The sequence below is a fragment of the Leptidea sinapis genome, chromosome 22 (assembly GCF_905404315.1).
Source record: "Leptidea sinapis chromosome 22, ilLepSina1.1, whole genome shotgun sequence".
Lineage (NCBI taxonomy): Eukaryota > Metazoa > Arthropoda > Insecta > Lepidoptera > Pieridae > Leptidea > Leptidea sinapis.
Genome location: NC_066286.1, coordinates 499,788 through 512,530, shown reverse-complemented (window position 1 = coordinate 512,530; position 12,743 = coordinate 499,788). Strand labels below are relative to the sequence as shown.

General features: G+C 33.1%; 3 long non-coding RNA genes across 5 annotated transcripts in view; 2 read left to right on the top strand and 1 right to left on the bottom strand.

Annotated features, from left to right (window-relative positions):
- Window positions 1–12,743, top strand: part of LOC126971031 (uncharacterized) — a 161,730-nt gene that overhangs the window by 148,124 nt on the left and 863 nt on the right. The window lies entirely within an intron of this gene.
- On the bottom strand, window positions 514–7,971 carry LOC126971035 (uncharacterized). Its single transcript, XR_007730782.1, has 3 exons — window positions 7,828–7,971; window positions 1,964–2,093; window positions 514–848 (listed from the first exon to the last, which is right to left on the bottom strand). It is a non-coding gene; the product is annotated as an uncharacterized LOC126971035 (long non-coding RNA).
- On the top strand, window positions 10,748–12,368 carry LOC126971033 (uncharacterized). Its single transcript, XR_007730780.1, has 3 exons — window positions 10,748–10,901; window positions 11,665–11,794; window positions 12,207–12,368. It is a non-coding gene; the product is annotated as an uncharacterized LOC126971033 (long non-coding RNA).

Here is a 12,743-nt window from a genome sequence, read left to right as displayed (position 1 = left end):
CGTCAAATTGACGTTAAAATTCCGAACAAATAGCCGTCATCTTCATATTTTCGTTCGGAGCGTAAATGATTTAGAGTAGGTTTAGAAATTCGAAATGTCAAGCAATGACGTTCGGGACGAAACTTCGAAACGAATGAATTAGAGTAGACCTACTGAAGTACTAATTTGACATGTTTACATTGCGTCTGTAATACAGTCATTTTTGGTTGTCATACGTTTCTACCCAACGTTGGAATGAAATAGAACTCTTCAAATTAGTTGGATTAATATAATGTTCATTTCAATCGTTCACCATTCGTTCACGAATATTGTCTCTTGTCCCGAACTTCGTCGATGTGTCCGAAAGCAAAATAGAGTAGGGTCACTCCCGAAGCATCGTTTAAATTTCGTTCGTTTACGAAGTTTCGTTTCGGAGAAAGAGAGTAGATTTATGAAACAGTTTTGATAGCTTTTGAACCGATTCGAGATCTTGAGCTTGGTTTATGTTGGGCTTATGAAGAAATATAATTAACGTTCCATATTAAGTAGTTTATTCACATGTATACATTTTTTTTCATGGTTATAGATTATTTGGACGACGAAGCTTTTTTATTAAAGTTTATTAAACATACAAATAATTGTATTAATGCTTCATTTCTTTATTGCTTTAAATAGTTTTGAATTTCATTATAAAATAACTAGGTGATCCGTTTCAATACTTCAAACAAATTGCTTCTTGGTGGATTCTGCTTGCTTTTTACTGCTTCACAGTAGTGGTAGAACTTTGATTACCATCAGACGAACTACAAAATGGACGACGAAGATCGCAGGGTCCTGTGTGACAAAGTGGTCGACCGCGACATTTCATGCTAAAACGTTATAAATAATTATTATTCATGAAATAATATTTCGCCCTGCCAAGTTTTAGTTAACGAAGTAATAGTATGTGGTCTTTGGCGTACAATAAATAAATACGGCCTTTCAAATTAACTTGGTATGAAGTTATACCTCCGAATAAATCAATAATATGCAAAATGTCTATTTGTATTTTATACCAATGGTTACAACGCCACGGAATGATAAAGTATTAGTGAAAAACTGTCCTGATAACAGCATATCCAAACTTAATAAACTTGAAACAATGCATATGTAAAAAGATCGATTTAAATATATAAATGTGTATATACTAAGAGTCTCCTTATAATAAGTAGTCAGTTGTTACAACTACTGCAATGTCAGGAGTGTTGGTGGCATCGCAATAGTGCACGCTACTTTGAGACTGGCGATTGCATCCACAGTAATTCAGGTTGGCAACTCAGGCTTCCTTGGAGTGGTAATCTTAAGAGAGGGTTATAGAGACACACGCTGGACTCTAAACAACAAAGAACGTCGGACGCTAATACAGAAACTACATTTAATTGTTATAAATTAAAAGTTCTACATAAATATGTAGATAATATGTATTATCTTTACCATAATTAAGATTAATATTCCGAAATCGGCAGTGCCCCAGGAGCGCTATTATCAAAATCGAAATACGAAGTTTCGGTTGACAGATCTTACATTTTCCTATTACGAAAGTGTTTCAGAACCGAATATCGATAAGAAATTCGCGATTAGACATATTGTCTTTCGTTTACATTATTTCCGAATTAGCTTGACATTATTATCGTAACTACAACTTCGCTTTATATTGTTGTCTATGGTTCCGATACGAAATCCGTCCGCACTATTCTTTGGTAATAGGATTTCAGGGCACTAGGTTTTTCAGATACACCAAAACCGAATGCCGTATGGTACACTATTCTCTCAATAAGTTATGACTCTTATTTTGTTTACAAGATGATTTATTTCGCATGGTCTTATAGCTTTAATTATCTTATTTATAAGTAGCCTATTAATTCACGAAAAATAATACGCATTGACAGAACGCATCGCGCGCGCCAAAATTTCCGGGAACGGAAAGGTTTATAAGAATACTTACACACATATGTTACGATAAGTACTTCCATCTCTGCTGCAAACAGGCCGGTTTATAGGTGGGCACAGAAATTTACACAGCCTCAGTGATAGTGTATTTGCACAAGCAACAATTGCTAAAATCGATGCAATAACTGAAATAAAGATATTTATATATTATATATTTTATTATATGCCATATATAATCATTTATATATTATGTATAACTCAACTCATTTATTTTTAACTAGATGATGCCCACGACTTCGTCCGCGTAGTAAATGGGTTCTTAAAAAAAATAAGTACGTTTGGTATTGAAGATTATCTCATGTCCTATTTCAGTTCCGGTTCGCGTATTCGATCCCGTTCTCAACATATTAAATGAATCTTATTTCAAGGAAGATTGCTATGGCAATCTAAACGTAATATTGCAATAGTTATAGATCATCGACGTGAATTTCAGTTTTTTCGCAAATCCCACGGGAAATTTATTTTTCCGGGATAAAATATATGCCTATGTTCATATCAAGCTCAAATCGGTTCAGTAGCTCCGGCGTAAAAGCGTAACAACCAAACTTACATACGCATTCATAATATTAATAGGGATTTATTTTTTCTTGATGTAATAAATAAATAAGTACCTATATCAAGATACTAAGACTTTAAGTAATCAAAATTTATAACTGATTGGATTTGAAGGTTTCCTCGGTCATGTCGTGAAACGAGAGAAATATGGGTTGAAAGCACACTTGACATTCAACCATTTCAATGCACTGATTAAGGCAGATTTTGCCTCGAGACAGATAAATCGCCTCTACATCAACTAACACTTATACAAAATTATACACCTTTGAAAAATGCACCTTAGTTCCAAGTTATGTAATCAATCACCACGATAAGATAAGGGGCTAAACACGGACTAGTAAAAAAAGAAGGACTCCGCGCTGTGATATTAACAAGTGAAGCTCCTTTAACTAATGTGTGTGTAGTTACGGGGGATACCAGATAACATAAATTATGTCCCGTTATTAGTCATAGTATTATATATAAGCACATTACTTTTAATTCCGATTTTTTAATTTCTGATAGAGATTATTTCCTAAAAAAATATCGCAGGCATAGTATGAGTACATACATTAATTACATAAAAAAACTGTAACACCTTGAAAGTAAAGATTGGGGGTTTGATTCCTGTGCCCTTGTTTGCAGTATCTTTGTTTTAACTGATATAAGAATGACGTACTTACATTTCTTTTTTTTAAGAATACCTACACAAAATTCGTTCTTCAATTCGTTTGTTATAAGTACATTTTGGAGAACAAATAACTATGTGCTTTATAGTGATATAGACCAAAAAAAAGAGTAATAAAAACCTTTCTCTCTTGTGAAAGGTAATTCATTGATACTTTTATTGTATACTGGCATTGTTTTTACACGATTTCTCAATACACAGCAGTACTTTAAAAATATTTTAAGCGACGCAAACTGCTCCGTCAGAGAAGATGGCAAATGTCAAAATGGCAGCTGATCGGCTTGTAATAGTGTAAGTGTGTCCGTGGGGCTATGTATTTTCACGTTGACTGGATTGTTTTGATGTTTCACTGTTATGTAGGTGATATGGAGTCCTTATTATTTTACTCGTCCGTGGGGTTTGAGTATGAAATTGCCGTTTTATTATAATAGGTACTTCGAATTGACATAGAACCTTTTTTTTGATGAAACTTTTTTCACATGGTATCTATGTAGTGTAGTTCTTCGTTTAAAAAATGTGCAACATTCGATTATCAAGTTTCATTTGTTATTTTTTTCAGCTTGGACAAGAAAGATGGATACTTCGAAAATTCGAGTGATTTTTGAATACGAGTTCCGACGCAGAACTAACGCGGCAGAAACAGCTCCCCCAACATCAATGTTGTGTTTGGAGAGGTGACTGCTAGTGAACGCACCGTGCGATTTTGGTTTGAACACTTTCGTAATGGAAACTTTGAAGAATGAACCCCATGGAAGACGGATGGACCAAGTTGAATAACAATGAATTGAAAGAGATGTTGAAATCCGATCCGAGCCAAACTAACCAGGAATTAGCAGAATGGTTTAACATTACCTCACCAACAATATTGATTCATTTGCATAAAATCAATGAAATAAGAAATATGAGAAATGGGTGCTCCATGATTTTACTGATATGCAGAAAAAATCACGTTCTAAAGGTTGTATTGCCTTGTTGAATCGATTCAGAAATGAAAGAAATGTTACATGTGATGAAAAGTTGATTTTTTATGATAACCGTAAGTGAAAAACGCAATGGCTGTCCCCAAGTCAGATCCCACAACAATGTACTAAAGCAAAACGTACCAATAAAAATGTAATGGAAACTGTTTGGTGGTCTCCATATGGTGTTATTCATTATAGCATTCTACGACGTGGTCAGGCAATAACGGCAGATGTGTACTGTGCCGAAGCCCGAACAATGATAGCAAAACTACCAGTGAAAGAGCTCCGACTCATAAATGGATTTTCACCATTATTGCTCCATGATAACGCGAAACCGCATACAGCAAGAGTAACCGTTTTAACTCTACAGGAGCTGTAATTAGAAACCATTCATCAGCTCCGTATTCGCCAGACCTTACTGCAACGCACTACCATTTTTTCGTGATTTGGACGATTTTCTACGTGATAAAACGTTTTCTTCTCAGGATGCCGTACAAAATGCTTTCACACAGTTTGTCGAATCTAGATCACCAAATTTCTATCGCAAAGGCATAAATGAGCTTCCTATTAGATGGCAGGAATGTATAGATAATACCTAATGTTAACTATTTTGATTAAATAAATATGTTAAATTAAAAAAAAACTTCTTTCAATTTTTCTGTACAAATCGGCAATTACATACTTTAACCCCTAATATTAAGCGAATAAATAAAAATACTGTTGAGCTAGCCAGCACTGAGTGGCGAACACAATAGTTCAATATGTGACGGCGTTACGGGAACGAATAGAATCTGGATTTTTTTTTTATTTATTAATAATAATAATAACTAAACTAGTTTTCATCAAACTTATACAGTTCCCTTATTTAGAAGATACTTTATCTTAAATTGACATATATGGTTAGATAAATGAATATACATACATTGCTAATATATTAGAATAAAATATCAAAATATTGTGAAATTTTAACAATACGAGTTTAACACACAGACGCAATGACTAGATAAACTCCTTGCTTAAATATAATATAAAAAAGATTTAAACTGTTCCTGGTAATTATTTTATTAAAACTTTTTCTCTCTTCTCTCTTCGGGGCCAATTGTTGGCAAGTTTTGACCTTGTTTCGATTGCTAAATGGCATCTAGGCGAAAACAGGAGAGGCATCAAGCATGGGTCAATGGGATCATGATCAACTCCAGCGAAATTAATAACATAAAAATTTAGGCAGGTGCCGCAAATCTTTAATAGCTGAGGCCAATGACGTTCTTTACATATAGACATATCATTCGCAGTCTGACAGTGGAACGGCAAAATTGTGCTTAAGGACAATATAAGCACACTTTTCTATTTAGTCGTGTGTTAACTGTGTGTCAATCAACAAGCCAAAGTGTGCTATAAAAATTGCTTAAATAATACATTAACGACTCAAAAAAAGATGGTGTGACTTATCATCGGTAAGGTTATTTTATTTATATAAGATTGATATGCAAAAAGCATAAGTAATTTAATAAATCGAATATTTTTTCATTTAATATGGTATTAATTATTGACAAGTCCCAAGACAAGACCCGTTTGTCAGAATGAGACAGATGAAAGGACACAGTCAGAAATGAAAACAATATAGTCGCTCTTTTTAACCGATTTCAAAAAAGTTGTAGGTTCTCAATTCGATTTTTTATTTGAAAGCTGGTGCTTCGACGTTTTATGTTACTAGAATTAGATCTATAAATTAGATTGTATAAAAATATGCAATTATTGTTATACTTTTTAGTGTTTATTATATCTATAGGTTTGGAATAGTGTTTTAAAGTCGGTTGTTTATTTGTCAATTTTTTTTAAAGGCCTAGTGAACAATGATTAGCAATATTGTATTTTGTGTAATGTGAACGGCTTACTAGAATGTGAACGCTTACATATAAGTGCTATTTACACGTTATCACGGAAGTATCGTTACCTAGTGATAATTGATACTTATTTACATCGCAAATATGTATAAGTTAATATTTTTCAGCTTTCCCGTACACGAGATAATGAAAAAAAATTGGCGCCATTTGGTAGCAAAAGAGAGATTTGAAGAAATTTACAAACAATATGAGCATATTTATATGTATATCACCACTAAACGATTTAAGTTTTTTGGATTTAACTACATTTCAAATTTGACAAAAGCTGTGATACAAACAGATGTTGATGTCCGCTTACTCTACATATACCAAAAAGATACCCTGGAAAAGATATCTAAGTCTAAAAGACAAATTAAATTTAATTCAAGGAACTCAACATTTAAATAACCACTTTAACTAATTATTTTATGTAAATAAAAATATTATATTTGAGTATTAGTTTATCTCATTAAACCTTACCTTAACTAATTAAATCCAAATCACTTTAGAACGTAATGAAGTAACAAATATAAACTCAAGCCAATAAATTAACATACAAACTTTCCCCTTTACAATATGAGTGTTATTTTTGATTAAAAACGTAAAAAGCCTCCGACTGAACAGATCTTGATCGGAAAATGGGACAGGCTGACGAACGTTAAAGTTATAGCAACCCACGTTTTTGTCTGAATTTAAAAACTGCTACTCCACTGATATCACTGTCCAAATCGGGTTCTAAATTATATAAAAAATATGCAGCTGATACTGAAATAGTGTTTACATTGCGGCCTATTGACCAATTATATTTTAAACAACTGGAGTAAACGCAGAAATGTATAGCCATAGCAGTCGAATGTTATTATGGTAGCATGTGCCATATTTCGGCTTTCATTTTGTATGAGGTGCATTGTCTATATGTTTAGAACGCCATTGGCTGAGGCAAAGAAAACCACATTGGCAGAATTTGCTACGGGCACGCCTTCCTTTGACCCGTGTGTTTTAGTATGTAACTAAGTCTGTCCAAGAAAACTTCGTTTAATTGCAATTCCGTCATAAAACAAGCTCGCTTTATCTCCTGTAGTACCTGAATGTTAAGGAAAGGCATACCAATGTCAATAATTCGCTTTTCACCTTGGTCATCTATAAATCAAGCTGGACCGACGGTATACCGCCCATCCGTGCTAAGAACTAGTGCTTCAGAGCTTATGTCCGACCTTACCCGCTTTTTACGGCCCTCCTACTCAACCTTATAGACTTCTATACGGGAAACAGTTTAACATCACCTGGTCTTAAACAGGCATAAGGTTGGATCCGTCAAACTACTAACATATTGTAACAATTTTTAATTATTTATTATAAAAGTTATAAAAGTAAATGTAAATGCACATCAATTTTTCAAATTCAAATATTTTTATACAAAATAGTCTGTCGGGTCTGCTAATAACGATATTATAACACTAACTAAACACTTGAAATTTGGTTGGTATATTCCTTTCGCCGATAGAGGTCAGCTGAAAATTCCACCCGCAAAAGTTTTTTTTAATTATGAACAGAACAACTCTGTCTGTCGGGTCAGCTAATAAAGATATTATGATGCCAACACTTACTAAATATTTGAACTATTGATACGAAAAACAGTTCTCGACTGGCACAAGCATGACGGTTGGACCAGACAGCACTTACTTCGACGATATTTATAACATTAATTATTGTGGAAATTGTATAAATAAAAGAATGAAAATGAATTTGAAGATATTGCTCCAACAGCGGAAAAGAAATTACTGGTACTTACATAATAATACCCTCATGGCTAATGGTTATAACTTCTCCTATTGACTTGAAATACAATGAAGAAATATCTAGAAGAGTATTAGACTTGGAAAACTACTTCGCTTGCCTTATATAGATACCGCATTAGTAAGTTAGTATATCTTTAATTGGTTTTTCGAAAGTCATTATATTTTTTCATCTAGTTAATCTAATTCTTGTTGCGATTATGGTTATTTTTGGAGTCAGTGTCATCCAATACATAGTTATAGGTGAGCAATGAACGTAAGTGCTTTGCAATTTGATAACAGACAGAAATTCTGCCACAGATCGCACCCTTACCGTAAGTCGCTAAGGCGTCCCATTGATCATCATATTCGACTACGATAATAACTTGACCATAACTATGTTATGGTAGATGACTTAAATATCCGGATATCATAAAAAAGATTCGGCCGAGTATCGTTAGTTTGCTCCTAAGAATTGAATAGTTCCGTTACTTTGTCATGGATTCCGTAATCAGAGCCTAACCAAACTCACCAAACTATCCTTTAGGTATATCCTTTCCAATAAAAAAAGGATCATCAAAATCGGTTAGCGCGATATTGAGTTATTCGTAAATTTATCATCCACTTCTATACGTACGCATAGGAAATTTAAGACTTTTTATGGTTTTCTCATTGATGCCACTGTCAGATCTGGACAAAATTACAATGAGACCACACGGGAAGCACCAGCCTTCAAGTAAAAAAAATTATCAAAATCGGTTCACCCAGTCGATAGTTTTGAGGTAACAAACATAAAAAAAGAACATACCGACGAATTAAGAACCTCCTCCTTTTTGAAGTCGGTTAAAAAGTTGCTACTTTCTTAGCGGAAAGTGAATCGTGTTCTTAATAACTTTAAAAAAATAGTGAACCATACAGAAAAGGAAAATTTAATTGATGAAAGATATGATGAGAATACTTTATTCGACTTTTTTGTAAATCAAAGTACTGAAAATAAATACCCAACATGAAACTACTAAAGACAAGGCCCTTGGCATGTGCGCAAGAACGAATTAACAAAAATGTACCTACTCTGTGCTCCTGTCAAATCAGACTTTAATGGAAGAGCGTTCATAACTTGTTTTAATCAGTTTATTTTTACGAAAACACCTAAGCAAACCTTCAATTTGTTATTCAAAGATCTAAATATAATACTATATAATACTATTATTAAATAAGTACTAAAAAGGCTATAAAGCGCGTTATCCAAATTCTCTTAAAATAGGATTCTTAAGACCCATATGTAAAAAAGGCAGCCGTAATGATTAAAATAATAACCGACCCCTACTACTACTTGCTTTAATGTACTATTTGCTTAGATAAAATAATTGAAGGATTTCTATGTAACCAAATTAACAAATTTTTGATATCACATGATATAATTATTAAAAACCAGTTCGGTTTTCAGAAAAAGAAAAGCACTACCCAGTTATTGCGAACAGATGATGTAAATAGATCGCTTCATAATAAACTTCTCGTTTTAGCTCTATTTATTGATTTTAGCAGGGCGTTTGATATGCTAAATAATAAAATACTATTGCACAATATCGCATACTAGGACCACTTCTAGTTTTAATAGAGTTACAATGAAGATAGATGCGTGAAAGTCAAAGTAGCCAATAAATTTAGCAACATAATCACAACAATTAAAGGAACAGCTCAGTGATCGACCATAGGACCTACTGAGTATTTACTTTATGTTAATGATATGTGTAACATTATACAACATGTGTAACATTGTACAATTTTCTGATGGCACATGCCTTATGGTAGCTCATAAAGACTTAGAAGCTGCAGAAATAACTATGCAAAATAACTTTACTGTATTGTGTAAATGGGCTCATGATGTCGGCCTAGTAGAAAATGCTCAAAAATCTAAAATTATATAATATATAATATTCATCTTCACATATCTCACCTCTACTTCGCCAACTATCATTGCTCACACCCATCAATGCTTGAATACTGAAATAATTAGTCTGATCTGTCGTTGTCCAAAAAATAGATCTTGTAAGTCAGCATATGTATCTAGGCCTTATAATTGACAACAGATTCAACTGGAAACTGCATAATATTGAATATGAATGCTTTAAACTACGACCTATACTCAATTAACTATTTATATTAAAACCAAAGCTGCCACACACTACTATGAGATTAATTTACACAGCTCTAGCAGATTCTATTATTAATTATGGCCTGATTAGTTATGGGAGAACTTTTAAAACTCATATTAATGAAATTTATTAAATTTAAATGAAAATGTTAAAATTAATATATATAATATATAATTAAATTAAATAAATAACTATAAACATGATAAACGTATGTTGTTTACACGTTGCAAGATATGATCAAATTAAATATGTAATTCTAAGAGAAGTTAATTAACCATCATTTTTAATAATACTTAATTTTTTTATCTTACTATTAAAAATGATGGTTAACTTCTCAGGCCTTCTTCTAAGGCCCAGCAATTAAGAAACATAATAAAATCCAAGAGATTTTGCATTCTAAAGACCAAAAACATCTATGGCACAAGAATGCTAAGTAATTATATTACCTAATGTTTTTAACGATGTTTTTAATGATTTGAAGTTAATCTACAAAATTTATATAAAATGAATGGAAAATAACAACCATATTTATGTGAAGACTTATGTTAATATAAATATACCATTATTTAATTATTATAGTAATGTAACGAAATCGCCAACGCTCGAATCGCTTACCCAGAAAAACCCTTTAGGGATTTGAGTGACCGAGTTTAAATTACTTTACTAAGTATAGTGCATACAGTATCTACATGATTAAAAAGAATCAAACTTTCCATAAGCTGAATTATAATATGTAAATCATTAATTTAAATGATAAAATATCAAAACAACATTCCTCATTGAAAAAAACTAATAACTATTATAATTATAAATGTGGTGTTAAACCTATATAAGACCATTGAAATACGTTCACAATAACAATCACCTGTAAGTCTCTTTATTGTTTGTTACGTATATAAAGAAAACAAAACCATCAGCCATGAAACTGTTACTGTGTAAGTATTCTTCAATTTTATTCGGAGAGCAAACTTGTTAAAATCATTGCTTCATTATTATATTATTTACAGTTTTAATTTTTTTAGAATATAATGGTCAAGGATAGTCCATGCGTCGTGCTTGTAAATTTATTTAAAATATTATTCTTAAATTTTAAATTGGACTTCCCAAAGAGACGCTACGTTCACACATTAAAGAACCACATACAGACAGAATGTGTAATGGGGTTTTCTGGTATTCTAACCAGCGTAAGTTTTCCGTACTTGGCACTAGTTCCTCATGGGTAGCCTACTTGTTAAAGGCTTAGATTACTGTTATGGAATGGATTAGGCCCCGAGCATTGCTCCAGAGATTATTACACTCATGTGCACACGATAAATCAAGGGTTGATTTAACAAGACTCCTCGGGTGCAAATGTGTTAAGGAGCCTTTGGCTTCAAGTCTTGAGCCTGTTTCGTTTGAGTCTATTGCGGCCAGAGCCAACTGACTTTCTGTGTGGATGTAAATACACTTACCAACATAGCCTTTTTTCGTAATGGCTTCTGCACTTTTTGTTTTTGATCTGTGATTTGCCAAATTTCGGGCACTCTCCCTAGATTCCGTATACCGTATTTCCCAGTAATTCAATTGTCATACCAGTCCTATATATATCTGTATATACATCGGTGTGTCTGTGTTAATATCTATATTTTAAATTTTTTATCAACTACTGTTGGGCGATCTTAATTATTTATCATTTCAAGATTTTTTTTTTTATTTCAGTTATTTCAGCCATTCTCTCAATCGTTGCTTGGGCAAGTGCAAAATCACAACTCTTCTGTCAAGCAGCGTGCGCAAGTGACTACCATCCCGTCTGTGGTACTGACAGAAAGACATATACCAACAAATGCTTGTATGTATTGCTAATAATCTGTTACGGTGGAGTAAATAGATGTCTGACAAGAAAGACGTTAATAATTTCAAAAATTATTTGGAACATAATGAATCATATTATAAACCATACCACCAATTACACAGCTAGGAGCGCTCCTGATATTGTTGTATTACAAGAGAGTGTCAGCGGGGGTTTACTTATGGGGTATTTCTAGCATTCTGGACAAGTTTTAACGTGTTATATTGTCACCATAATAATATCTTCGTTAGGTAAACCTTAGAATGTCTGAAGAATTATTGCGCTCGTAGATTTATTTTCAACTTTTTCCTAGTTCTATATAATAGTATTATTTATTCTATCGACAATCTATTCTTAATCTTTAGTTTCAGCGTTTAATCTTCTTTAATTATACTTACTTTTCACATTTTAGCTGCCAGTGTCGCGGTGCGAAGGTTGCCCACAATGGCGCTTGTTAATAACCTGAACATGGATAATTCATCTACTGAGAACTTTGAAGCAAATTTAATATAATATGATCATAATATTTTTATAATGTTATTCAAAACAAATTAAAGCAATAATTCATTTAAAATTTTTGTTTTATTTAATTGGGCTGTTGTTGTCGGTATTGAAATAATTCATCCCCTACCCTCCACCAGAATATGATATCGGTACTCAAAGACTTTATTCCAGGAGGGTACAGTCAGAGAATCCCTCCACGAGCATTCTCGCCCGAGCTGCCTGTCGTATTCTGGCGAAGTCACGGAATCACACATGTCCGAGGACAAACGAGGCAGTTATACCACGGCATACACGGCAGACACAGATATATTTACCTAGCAATACGTCATATTCCTATAGATCCAAAAGAACCTTTTTAAGGCGTTCTGTACGCAGCGATACCCACCACCCTAGCGCCCTGGTAATATTGGTCTAGTGATTGATTAGTTATTGTGCTCGATTTTCA